At 44.3% G+C, this 14,367-nt stretch overlaps 1 protein-coding gene across 1 annotated transcript in view; it reads right to left on the bottom strand.

The window, feature by feature from the left end:
* The window catches only part of LOC126354412 (ATP-dependent DNA helicase 2 subunit 1), a 146,851-nt gene that overhangs the window by 111,580 nt on the left and 20,904 nt on the right, over nt 1-14,367 (bottom strand). The window lies entirely within an intron of this gene.

The raw sequence follows: 14,367 nt of genomic DNA, 5'->3' as shown, positions 1-14,367 counted from the left end.
TAAAACGTTATGTTAATGGTACAAGAGAAAAGGAGCACACATCATTAGAAAGTAGTGACATCATCTTATCTATCTGTAAACACACACACAGGCACGCACGCACGCGCACACACACACACACACACACACACGCGCGCACACACACACACACACACACACACACACACACACATGCGCGCACAGAGGAAGCCGGACATGATGATGATGATGATGATGATGATGATGATGATGAAGAAGAAGACTGTCAAGTTTAATCTGCACAATGGACAAAAATGAATTTGGACTGTCATCCTTGATATTATGGAGTGGTTTAAAAACAACTGAAAAATCAGTCATAGATTTTTCTTTCATTCAGGTAAAGGCTTTATTTTCTCTATAGAATTTTATCATGTCCTTCTAAAACTGGAGTTGTTGGAACAGTTAGCATCAAAACTAAACATAAAACTAGTTGTTCTTGGCAAGAAAATACTACCTTCTTATTGTGCTCATCAGCTTAAGATAAAATAACAAAAATTCTTCGTGTGTTTGAAGGAAAGTAAGTAATGGAAAAGTGGTCTGACAGAGAGGTGCCTACATACACTACAATGTCAGCAAGAGAAGAAGGTTGTATGGAGACCACACTATTTTACAACTGGTTCAGAGATGTATTTTAACACTTTGGAGACCAAGCACAAGTATAGCTTGGGCCACAACTTTGTGTTAAAAAGACTGTCCCTGAGTACAGGTCAGGCTGCATTCTTCTCATTGTGCGAGCTACCCCTTGCTCAGAAACTGGACTCATTTAATGGGAGGACAATGTACAGATGTCTCATGACCTGCCCCTTGACTCCTGCTGCCCTTTGTGGCCCATTTTCAGAATTATTTTGAAAGAAACATTAGTGAACTTAACAGCTGCTGTCATGAATGGCAGAGCTAATATGATTGCAATGCCATAACTTCATTTCAGCAGCAACAAAACATTTACGTTCAATGACTAGAAGATAACGTAATTTCAGCTACAGATATGCCACATTCTCTGAATGAGCAAGAAATTTTGGAATCTGAAGAGAAAGAAATTGCTCAATAACTCACCTCACACTATTTTCTTTGGAGCATAATCTCAGTGAGGCACAGGTTAACACTATCAACACTTTATGAGTAATTTACATCTTTTGCTCTAACTCAGCAAATTTGGAGAAACCTATTTTTATGTTAGGAAACTTTTGCTTAAAATGCTTGTAAGCTTCTTTAAGGTTACCTAAAATAAATCTTTTTGATATTTTTGTTTTACTTCTGTTTGGTTCTTTAACTGTTATGCACTTTGTAATACCTGGCACTGCTCAGCTATCTTCATTGTTTTCATAAAGTTTCTACTGGTTAACATTTCCTTGGTTTTTGGTTTGGGCCTTCCATAAACCATTTTTAATTCAAAATTCGTTTGGATTGCTGAGCAATGTAATTAGGAGCACAAAATTCACCCATTAAGTTCCTGATACTCTTCTTTTCACATAAACTTGTAACAATCTGTAGAGTTTTTGCCCTAGTCGTTGAATTAAATAAGTTAGTTCTGAAAGCTTCGAGAACAGATTCATAAAAATCGAAGTCATTATAAGATGAATTTTCAGCAGTAACAAAAAGTTTATGTTCGTTGATGAGGAGATGACGTAATTTCATGTGTGTATTTGTTACATTTCACAATTTGTTGTAATTCTGCAACAAATATGTCATATTTTCTGAATGAGTGAGAAATTTTGGAAGCTGAAGAGGAAGAAATTGCTCAATAACTCACTTCACACTTTTTTCTTTGTAGGATAATCTCAGTGAGGCACAGGCAAACATTATCAACGCTTCCTGAGCCATTTATATCTTTAATGGTAAGTTATTAACATAATTTTTTTCTAATGTTGTTTCTGTGGACATTACTATTCTTTCCAAACTCCTTGGAGGAGTGGAAACAGAATGACAGTTGGTAAACTGTACATTATTCAGATGCTTGCTTTGGTGCAATACATACTTCCTCGCTAAGTTCTGAAATTCATTACCCTAGACTGTTGAAGAATGGAAATATGCTAAACATTTTAAGTTACTAATTTGTTTTTTCCCAAAACTAGCAATTACATGAACTGCAAAAAGATGAACTTATTGTTTGAGTAGCTCAATAATCTGTTACTTTCCCTTAAATGTTTGTCAACATGTGCACTCAAAGCTTCGGAAATTCAGTCCTGTTTATGTTGTAAATTTACCATCTGTATTAATCTTTGTGTGGTACAGAATGGAATGGATATACAGCGTATGAACATCCCCCCCCCCCCCCCCCCCCCACACACACACACACACATACGATATTATGAAGGGAAATCAATCTGAAGAAAACTACTTAATGATTATTAAAAATTTCTTTTGTTTTGAATTCTCTAATAGGATTAATTATAACACTAGTATCACCTGTGAAATGTATTTTCTCAGCTTGACATACATTCATTAAAAGTGTGACAAGAAAGGAGGGTTAGGGTTTAATGGTTCATTGAGCATGAAGTTATTAAGATCTATGCACAAACTCAGATTGGACAGGCATGGGAAGGATACTGACTGTATCCTTGTCAAAGGAATCATTCTAGCATTCATCTAAATTGATTTAGAGGAACCATAGAGAATCTGACTGGCCAGATAAGGATTTGAAACCCCACCCTAAATAACACAAATCCAATGTCTTAACTACTGCACTAAAATGCTCAGTTTTTGTGGGAGTGGTTTGAGACAGGTACTGCTTCGTGCACGTAAAACTATTTGTATTAGCCTCACGTCACTCGTCACATTTTCAAAGTGGACAACTATCTCCTTTTTCTTGACACCCTAGGACTATAGCAGATACTCCCAACCATTGAACATCCATTTCTTGTCCTAGTGATTTGGGGGAGAATTTAGCAACACAGAAAGGTTTATAGATAGTAAGAATACTATTAGATAATAAAATGCACTAGTTATGGACATTTTAACATTTAATTGCTGAAGAAGGCCCAATTTTCAGCTGCTTTTTCATCAAGACTTGTGATACTCACCAAGACAAATGTATATGAAGGGCTGAATAACCACACAAATAATGAAGTTACATAGTTAATTTTTCATTTGTTTGCAGGCAAAAGCTGCGGTTCCAATACACACTTAAGTCTCTATGCCATGAAACTGTATCATGCCGTTATAGATGCCAAAACGAAATGGTGCAGCCTGTTGACAACATGGAGTTTCTGCTGTCATTCATTTTTACAACACTGTGAATGTTGCAGCAACTGTGTCAGATCAATCCAGATGACTGACTTAACTATTTGGACTGGCTTGACAAAGCTGCAGATTTTCACTTTATCAATGGGCCTCGTCATTTTGTTTCACACCACTAGTGGCATACTATGGTATTTTGGCGATGGGGTTTCAGTGTGTACAAGAAGTGCCCTGACATGTAACTGCAAACAAAGAAAAAATAATTACGTATCTTTACTTTTTGAGGTGATAATTAAAACTTTCTGAATACTCTTCACAAAAAATCAAAGAAGTCAATCATTCTTCTTGGTCGTGTCCATCCTCTCCCGTTGTGTTGTTGTTTGTGGGCCGCTCCGCGGGTCCCGCCACGTTGCAACATTTTGGCGACGAGATAAACGGTGGTCATTGTTGGTATGGAGGCGAAGTTGGTCTGTCTGCTGGAGCAACAGCAGCAGCTCATTCAGCAGCAGCAGCTCCAGTTAGACATCTTACAAAAGTCGCTGCAGTTGCTAACAGACAAAGTCAATGCCTGGGACGCGTTACCACAACAGCTTTAGGGTCCTTGGGTGTCCAATGCTTTCCCACATCTGCCATCGTTTCCACCCTTTAATGAAGCTAACGAGGATTGGGAAACCTACTTACATCGGCTGAAACAACATTTCACTGCTTTTCAAGTCACGAACAACTCCTTGCAGTGGTTGTTGTTTTTGTCACGGGCCTCCCCAGACACGTTCTTTCTTCTCCACAACATGGTACCTTTGTCAGATCCTGTGGCTCTCTCTTTCTAGGAGTTCTGCCTTTTGGTGACAAACTATTATTCCCAACGCTACCACGTGGTCGCCTCTCGGCTGCAGTTCCACAGGTACCATAAACAGTCTGGTCAATCGTATCGTTCCTGGGTCACGGACTTGCAGGGTCTCAGCTGTCGATGCAATTTTACGTGCACCAATCAGCAGCGTAACGCTTCGTATGTGGACTCCCTGATCCGGGATGTGATGGTTCAGCTGGCTCCAGATCCTGAGATCTGTACTGCGATGTTGAAGCTCAACAACCCCTCCTTGGAAGAAATTCTCCGCCTTGCCCACTCCTTTGAAATTGCTCAAGCGGCTAATGAGCATCTTACAGCATGACCGCAGGTGGCAGCAATTGCAATGTCACAGCAGGTTCCGCCCTCGAGACGTCAACGTGGCCTGACCGACAGAGGCCAGCACCGTCGGGACTTCTCTTTGTTTGACGTCTCTATGGCATCGGCACCTTCGGTCGGCCCTCATCGCCAGTCGCGCGGCCCCCTTCCATCTTGCCCACAGTGCTTTACTGCACATTCGCAGGCTGATTGTCCCCACTGCTGGACAACATGCATGCTGTGTAACAAGGAGGGCCACATCTGACCGATTTGTCATAGTCACTCGACTAGTTCCACTCCTGCCCCTCCTGGGCCTCAAGATACAGTCCATGCTCTGCAAACAGTCGTCCCACAGGATGACCCATCAGCGCGGAAGCTTTTCCTCACGCTCCGCATTTTCACTGTGGGTGTTAGTTTTCAGGTCGACACTGGGGCTACCGTCTCCCTGATCCATATGGCGACATATATCTGGCTGGGCTCTGCTGCATTGTCGCCTCCCTCTCGCTGTTTGTTCGCCTATGGAGATGGTTCCGTTCCTGTTTGTGGGCAGTTCGTCGTCCAGGCGCTGTACAAGCACGTTCCCCGCCTCCTTACCCTCTTTGTCGGCGACCATCCATCGGCTTTGAATATTTTTGGCCTGGATGCGTTTCAACTGTTTGGCTTTTCAGTTTCTCACGAAGGTCGTTTCCACAGCTTGGACAATATGTGCTTCGCTTTTACGTTGTCGTTTGCACCGGATCTCAAATGTGCTTCCGGCTTTCAGGCACACATCACCCTACGGCTGAATGCACAGCCTCGCTTTTTCCGGGCCCGGCCCCTTCCAGTGGCCTTATGGCCAGCAGCAAGACTTGATCGGCTCCAGGCCGCTAGCGTGGTGGAGTCTGTAACTTACAGTGCATGGGCGACACCACTGGTGACCATATGGAAACCCAATGGGTCCCTTCGGCTGTATGGGGACTTCGGCACTAGAGTCAATGCTCAGTCCCTTGTTGACATTTACCCCATTCCCCAACAGGAAGCCAAGCTTGCCGGGGGAGAGTATTTTTCCAAAATCGACCTGGCTGAAGCATACTACCAGTTGCCCTTGGATGCTGAATCTCAGAACATCATGGTTTTGAACACGCCTTTTGGGTTGTGTAAGTACAAGCGCCTTCCCTTTGGTGTCTCTTCGGCGCCAGCCATTTTCCGGCGATTCCTGGGGCAGCTTACACAGCCTATCCCGCCCTGTGTGAATTATCTGGATGACATCTTGGTCACCGGGTGTTCCTGCCAGGAACATTTGCAAAACCTCAGTGCCGTATTTCATGCTCTGCAGTCTGCTGGTTTACGCTGTTGGCTGGACAAGTGTTGTTTCTTTTTTAACCGAAAGTGGAATACTTAGGCCACTGGCTTAGTAAAGATGGCATTCGCCCTTCAGGTCATAATGTCGTGGCCATTGAGGCCCTTCCTCGTCCCAAGGACTTATCTGAGCTCCAGGTGTTTTTGGGCAAGGTTACTTATAACTTAAAAGTTCTTGCCCCAGGCTGCCTCCGTTGCTCAATCCCTTAATCACTTGCGTCGCAAAGGGGTACCTTTTCATTGGACTCCTGCCTGTGACCAGGCTTTTTTCCATTTAAAGATGAAGTCCGCCCCTTGCCTTACTGCCTTTTCTCCGGACCTCCCCTTGGTTGTGGTGGCTGATACGACGGCATACGGCATTGGGGCCGTATGCTGATACGTCGGCATACGGCATCGGGGCGGTCCTTGCGCACCGGGATGCCAATGACTCCGAACAGCCCATCGGTTATGGATAAGACGTTGACCACAGCACAATGTAACTACTCCCAGACTGAAGAGGAGGCTCTGGCAATTGTGTTCGCTGTCCAAAAATTTCACACTTATCTCTTTCGGGCAAAGTTCACCCTCCTGACTGACCATAAACCCTTGGTTACATCTCACCTCCCAGAGCAGACGGCTCAATGTCTCCAGTGCTAGGCATTGTTTTTACGTAATTACACTTACACCATCCGGTATAAGCCCACCTCCCACCATGCTAATGCGGACGCTTTGTCACGTCTCCCAGTTGGTCCCGATCCTGCCTTTGACCAACAGGAGGTCTTCTGCTTCCACACTGATTCTGCCTGCCGGGATGCCCTGGACGGCCTGCCTCTGATGGCTGCTCACATTGCTGTGGCTACCCGCCGCGACCCTGTTTTGCGGCAGGTTCTCAACTACGTGGTCAACGGGTGGCTGTCCTATGTTACTCGTCAGATGCAGTCCGATTTCAGCCCCTTCTGTTGGCCATGGAGTAGGATGCCCATTGGGTGGTCACCCCTCCGGAATTGCGGCTTCAGTTGCTTGGTTTGTTACACTTGAGCACTGGAGTATGTCCCGTACTAAAGTTTTGGCTCACCGGCATGTGCATTGGCCCGGCATTGATGGCGATATTGAGCGCATGGTCTGTGCGCGTCACCTGGCAAGCCCTCTCAGACATTTACACCCTGGTCTGTGCCTCACCGGCCCTTGGATCGCATCCATATCAATTTTGCAGGCCCATTTTTGGGGTCCATGTGGTTACTCATCGTTGATGCCTACTCCAAATACCCATATGTTGTCCGAGTAGCATCCACCATCACGGAGGCTACACTCACAGCCCTGGCCCAGGTTCTCGCCCGAGGGCCTTCCACACACGTTGGTCTCCAATAATGGTCCCCAATTCACGGCGTCATCCTTCGACGACTTCTGTCTGGCCAACGGTCTCAAACATATCCGTAGAACCCTTTCCACCCTTCGTCCAATGGTGCGGTGGAGTGGCACTTTTAAACACCAGTTGACTAAGGCAGTTGACACATCTCCAACCATGTCGGCCCTCACCCTGTTTTTGAGCACCTATTGCACTACACCAATTGACGGACGCAATCTGGCAGAACTCCTTCATTGGCAACAGCCACAGACCCTGTTCCATTTACTGATGCCATCCTCCTACCGCCCCCACTCCCAGTCCTTGCAGCGGTACCCCACTGGCACGGCCGTGTGAGCCCATGAGTACAGGCACAAGGCAAGTTCGACACCCGGCATGGTCGTCGCGGCCTACAGGCGGCGTGTGATATTAGTGCAGATGTCGAAATGGGTTGCAGCACCTCTATCATAATCAGCTCCGCCCCGCGGGCGCCCATGGGACCTGCACCACCACCTCTTTCCCTACCTCCTTCAGGTTACGGACGTAGTCCTCGAGTCATCGTCCCTACTCCTGGTTGCCGTCTCCCCAAGGGCCTGCCGCTGGCCCTCTCCACCTCCAGGTGGTCCGGCGGCTCCTTCCCCCACCCTGGACTCTGGATCGACTGTCATGGATACCTCGGGCATCTGGATACCTCGGGCATCCCTTCCTCCCCACCAATAGCAGTTGATGAGCCCGGCTCCTCTTCCCACTGCTGTCCACCTCGGCACCTTCCGGGGCGTTTCTGCCCCTACGCGCAAGTTTCAGGGGGGAGGGATCTGGTACTGCGCGCCGTGGAATTCGAATCTCTGCCAGACGTCATGGATGTCAAAGACCCCTAAAGCTCTCTGCACCATTGCGCCGTAAACTGTGGCGGCACTCGCCTCCTGGCCTACATTTAGTATGAGGGTGCCACAGTGGAACACGTGGTTCCAGCAGCCAATAGCAGCGTCCGCGACAGAGTACTTAAGTGCCTGCCTCTCACTCAGCTAGCCAGGGCACACACATGCACACACTCCGCTGCTCGACTCACTGCGGCTCACTTCGTTACCGTCGTCCGCGCACGCCAATGACACTAGCCCAACGCCATGTCGGGACGTGGAAAGGGAGGCAAACTTGCTGCTGTGGCCAAGCTCCTGCTCACACTGGCAGGAGATGACCGTGGCAGCAACAAGAAGAAGCACAGCTGACCGCAGCACAAGAGGCAGTGCTACCACTGCCAGAAGATCGGACACGTCACCAGGACGTGTAGGGACGCAGACGCGTGTTTGAAATGTGCCGAGGCACATGACACACGCGATTGAGACAAGCCACCACACATCGCGCCAACATGCATTAACTGCGGTGGCGCGCATGCTGCAAACACACGCAGCTGCACATATTTGAAGCAGCGGACATCAACCGCCAAGAAAGCGGTACTTGGAGAAGAGGCAGCCATTCCGCCACCCCCTCCCAAAGGGGAAAACGGGGAGGCTGCAATCTCAACAGTGAACATGGCTATTATCTATGACAATGATGTATATGAATTGTCCAGTTAATAAGTACTTTAAAATAAATAAAATGGTGTTCGTAATAAGATAATTCATTGTTAGTATGTTAGGTTCATAAAGTATAGGTATGAAGCCTGGCATCCATGAAGCCCTTTTGCCTATGATAGTTATAAGTCTCTTTTGTTAAAAATTTTCACAAATGATAAGTTTAGCGCAAAATCGGTATACAACGTTAGATGCCAGTTAAGACACCTTTCTGATTGCACCTCATTCACCCCTGTACGATTAGTATGCGTTGAGATAGAGAGATGTTGATTTGCAAAATAATATACATGATGATAAATTGGCAAAGGAGATGAAAAAGATTACTAAAATATATCTGTTGAAAAGGCAGTGAAAGTGTTCTTTGCCAGTAATGCATATTACACAATGACATATTACTTAGAGGACTCAGAGTAGTGGTTAATGATGAAAATAAATAACTACTTACACTTTGTCACATTACAATACACTAGTGAACCTGGCAATGCATCACAATTGCTAAATATAATGGGTATTCAAAAACAAACAAGCCGGAGGAATAATTACAGGAATCAGTACCTGCATGTTAGAAGTATTGACCTTTGCTGTAGAGACAATTGTCCCACTGGGCACAAGGCTGTGAATGGCTGTCTCATATAAATTCCTGGGACTGCGATGTTAACCAGTTCTGCACATACATCTGGATGTTGTAGTCTGAGGTGAATCGTTTGCTCCTCAGAGCCTTTTTAAGGGGACCAAAAATGGCGTAATCACAGGGAGAGAGATCCGGACTTAATGGAGGGTGGTTGAGAATCTCCCACTTGAATTTCTACATGAGTGCCATGACTCTGTTGGCCGAATGAGGCTTTGAATTGCCTGGTCTTTTTGATGTGATCATTTGGAGAAGGGTGGTCAAGGTTTGCAAGTAACGCTGGGCATTCACTATTGTCACATGCTGCAGGAAGTGAATCAAAAGGGGGCCATCTTGGTCAAAGAAGGTCAGCATAACCTTTCCTGCATTCGTGCGGATGGCCTTGACCTTTTTTGGTGGTGGTGACCCTGGATGCTTCCACTGGAGACTTTGTCATTTTGATTCTGGCTCAAAGTAATGACACCATGACTCATCTCCAGCCACCAATCGTGTCAGGAACGCATTCCCGTGACTCATCTCCAGCCACCAATCATGCCAGGAACGCATTCCCTTCCCGAGCATAGCGCTGCAGATGAGCAAGACGGTGGGCCATTAGACATGCTTCCTGGTGTGGTTGAAGACTATATGGCACCCAATGGGCACACACTTTGCACATGTGCAGTCGTTCCTTCATGATAGTGTGAACACTTCCGACACTCAATCCGACTACAGGGGCAATGGCTTTCACTGTCACTCAGCAGTCCTAGGTAATGACTGCATCCACCAGCTGGACAATGTCATTGGTAAAGCAGTGTGGTGCTCCAGACGGTGCGTCATCGGCTAACGACACCCGTTCTTCCCTGAAGCGCTCGTGCCACACCTTGACCTTTGCAAGGTACATACAGTGTTCGCTGTACACTTGTGACATTTGTCGATGAATGACCATTCCTCCTACTGCTTCCACTGTCAGAAAACAAACAACACCTCTTTTCTCTAAGACCTCTTTGCTCTTGATACCTCCATGTCACTGTATGCAATACAACTGGCAGCGTTGGACATTTGATTCATGCTGCTGCTAGCTCTGTATAGTCACATGATGTGCACGTGTGCCCTCTAGCGATGGGCCGTGAACTTCCACACTCTAGTCGGAACCAAACCTCATTACACACGCCATGATATTAACCTCCTGTCACCGGTCTTTGTATTCAAGACTCTGGCTCGTCTCTTTTTGAACACCCATTATATGTATGGGAATTGGACATACATCCTAAACTCCTTCCCTCCCTCCCCTCTCTGTCCACCTCCACCCCCTGCCCCCTTTGCCTGTGTATCTCTCCCACCTCTCTATGTCCACCTCCCGCCCTATCCCACTCCTGTCTCTGTCCTATTTCTCTCTGACCTTGAGCCTTGTTTACTGTTATTGCTAACAACACCTCTTTTGGGCACTGAATAAGCTTAAAATGAATGGGTAAATTGATTGGGATCATTGGTAAAAAGGGACGACTGACACATTACAAAATTTTAGGTGATTCAGATTCCAGAATCATAAGCCAAGTGCTGCAAATAAAGCTTCCCTGTTTTAATATATGCCCTCTTATCATAATTGAAACTGACTGCAAGAAAGAAATCGAAACTGCATGTTTTCAGCACAGTATGACATTTTCTTTCCTGATGTTGGTTTTAACAAAAAACTTGCACATTGTTGTTTAAAAAAATAAATAGCTCACATCCATCTGAACGTTTGTTAGAGCATCATGTAAAAATTTGAAGTAAATCAGTCCAGAACTATTAGAGATCTGCAGAAACAATGTTAAACAACTTGTCTTCATGTAGTAGTATAGATGGGTGATTTCATCTCAAATCATACAGATCAAGTCAACTCGTGAGCATGAATTTTTCTGGAAAAAATATATATACAACCAATAAACCAAAATTACTGGGTACCTGACAGATGTTTTGCATTACAGCTCCCTCACAGTGTGTTAAAGATTAGTTGACCCCTGCACTAATGGACTTCATTTAACTTACAAATTTAAGACAAAAATATGAAATTTAAGTTAATTTTTCCACTGAAATTTTTTTTCTGATTTGGAAAGTCTGAGAATGCTACATTTTCTGTCATATTACCATAAACAACTGATGTCATTATAAATAGTATCTTCCCCACTCCAGAATCTGTATTATGTAATTGTTTATAAGTAATAATGTAAAAAATTGCATTTTTATTAAATATTTCCTCGAAAGCCCTCATCCAAAAACTTTTCAGAACTACACAAAATATGGTTTGGTTAATATGTTAGTAGTCAGTACAAACACAGTGGGTAATATCTTTCTGTGTAAAATGTTAAAAATTTTCAAACATTCTGCATATTTTGCATCACTGAATTTTTAGTGTAAAATATGCATGTTAGCAACACTGTTTCCAGCGCTCTTCTGTTTATAACAAATGAGTGAGAACCTGCACATAAACCATTCTGCATCGAGTTTTGCACTTGGTTTGAACTTTTTGTTACAGACAATGTCAGTGAGGAAATACAGTAGTGAAAGAGTGAGGTGTGTGAACTATGAAAAAAGCCAAGAAGGTGGTGGTTAAGAAAAGTGAAAATCCATTCACAGTTGCTGGAAATCTGTCAGAGGTATTGCAGAAATATCTTGGTCATCGAGTAATGGTATTAGCATCATACCCATTGTGCAGGAATCATTGCATTCATTGCAAGAGGAAATTTAGTGACAACCCATCTGAATAATCACCATCACCCCAAAACATGAAACTGAAGATGATAGTGGAGATGTTTATATTCCTTGGTGTGAAGTTATTGATGCATTGAATGTTAGTATTTCTGCTAACTTTATTCTTCCTTAAATGGCCAGGTCACGTGAGAAACACAAGAAGAAATCTGTATGTAAAAAGAAAAGTGGAAGAAATTGAAATAAGTTTTTCACAAGTGACATCTTCAAAACTTTCTGAAGTGTATAATGCAGATGCACTTGGTGCAGAACCTGAAGATAGTGATATGTGCATCAAATGTGATGCGTGGTTTCAGAACCTAAATACTGCTATCTCAGCAGCACCTTTACTGAGAAGGTACAGTTACTGACAATTTCAAAAGCTCATAAAATAAAGAATGAGAAAGGCTTTGGGGCATGCCCAGATTCATGGGCATCCATTGCAAGATGATATGCTTACTGTAGCTCTGGAATATTACCTAAATGATGACAAAGATTGCAGCAGGCACAGTCCTAACTGGGCGGATGTTATCTCTGTTAGCGAAAATGGTGAAAAAGGTAGAAAGATATAAGAAAAGATCGATAAGAGGAGAATATCACTTAATGAAAAAGGAGAAAACGAATTTCAAAATTGGTCTCGCAAAATTCTTCTCCTTACAACCGAAATGGGTAAAATACCAGCCAGTGGAGGAAGTAAGCACATGTATTTACTGCACTAATTTGAAACTTGTCTGTTTCGCCATAATCAGTGTCACAGAAAAGACGTACATAGAGATGGACTGCTTTTGTGTATACCTCAAGAGCCACAAGATAAATGTTGGTTGTAGGTGTGTGCAATGTGTCCTGGTGTTGAAATAATGACTGTTGAAGCAATACACCTTTAGGGCACTGACAATGACATAGCCTATGCATTGTGGCTTCCCCCCATGAACCATGGACCTTGCCGTTGGTGGGGAGGCTTGCGTGCCTCAGCGATACAGATGGCCGTACCGTAGGTGCAACCACAACGGAGGGGTATCTGTGAGAGGCCAGACAAACGTGTGGTTCCTGAAGAGGGGCAGCAGCCTTTTCAGTAGTTGCAGGGGCAACAGTCTGGATGATTGACTGATCTGGCCTTGCAACATTAACCAAAACGGCCTTGCTGTGCTGGTACTGCGAACGGCTGAAAGCAAGGGGAAACTACAGCCGTAATTTTTCCCGAGGACATGCAGCTTTACTGTATGATTAAATGATGATGGCATCCTCTTGGGTAAAATATTCCGGAGGTAAAATAGTCCCCCATTCGGATCTCCGGGCGGGGACTACTCAGGAGGATGTCGTTATCAGGAGGATGTCGTTATCAGGAGGAAGAAAACTGGCGTTCTACGGATCGGAGTGTGGAATGTCAGATCCCTTAATCGGGCAGATAGGTTAGAAAATTTAAAAAGGGAAATGGATAGGTTAAAGTTAGATATAGTGGGAATTAGTGAAGTTCGGTGGCAGGAGGAACAAGACTTCTGGTCAGGTGATTACAGGGTTATAAACACAAAATCAAATAGGGGTAATGCAGGAGTAGGTTTAATAATGAATAGGAAAATAGGAATGCGCGTAAGCTACTACAAACAGCATAGTGAACGCATTATTGTGGCCAAGATAGATACGAAGCCCACACCTACTACAGTAGTACAAGTTTATATGCCAACTAGCTCTGCAGATGATGAAGAAATTGAAGAAATGTACGATTAAAATGAAAGAAATCATTCAGATAGTGAAGGGAGACGAAAATTTAATAGTAATGGGTGACTGTGTAGGAAAAGGGAGAGAAGGAAACATAGTAGGTGAATATGGATTGGGGCTAAGAAATGAAAGAGGAAGCCGCCTAGTAGAATTTTGCACAGAGCACAACTTAATCATAGCTAACACTTGGTTTAAGAATCATGAAAGCAGGTTGTATACGTGGAAGAACCCTGGAGATACTAAAAGGTATCAAATAGATTATATAATGATAAGACAGAGATTTAGGAACCAGGTTTTAAGTTGTAAGACATTTCCAGGGGCAGATGTGGACTCGGACCACAATCTATTGGTTATGACCTGTAGACTAAAACTGAAGAAACTGCAAAAATGTGGGAAATTAAGGAGATGGGACCTGGATAAACTGAAAGAACAAGAGGTTGTACAGAGTTTCAGGGAGAACATAAGGGGACAATTGACAGGAATAGGGGAAAGAAATACAGTAGAAGAAGAATGGGTAGCTCTGAGGGATGAAGTAGTGAAGGCAGCAGAGGATAAAGTAGGTAAAAAGACGAGGGCTGCTAGAAATCCTTGGGTAACAGGAGAAATATTGAATTTAATTGATGAAAGGAGAAAAAAAATGCAGTAAATGAAGCAGGCAAAAAGGAATACAGACGTCTCAAAAATGAGATCGACAGGAAGTGCAAAATGGCTAAACAGGGATGGCTAGAGG

Source organism: Schistocerca gregaria, chromosome 3 (assembly GCF_023897955.1).
Source record: "Schistocerca gregaria isolate iqSchGreg1 chromosome 3, iqSchGreg1.2, whole genome shotgun sequence".
Lineage (NCBI taxonomy): Eukaryota > Metazoa > Arthropoda > Insecta > Orthoptera > Acrididae > Schistocerca > Schistocerca gregaria.
The sequence above is the reverse complement of the archived record's forward strand: the minus strand, read 5'-3'. Positions and strand labels throughout refer to the sequence as shown.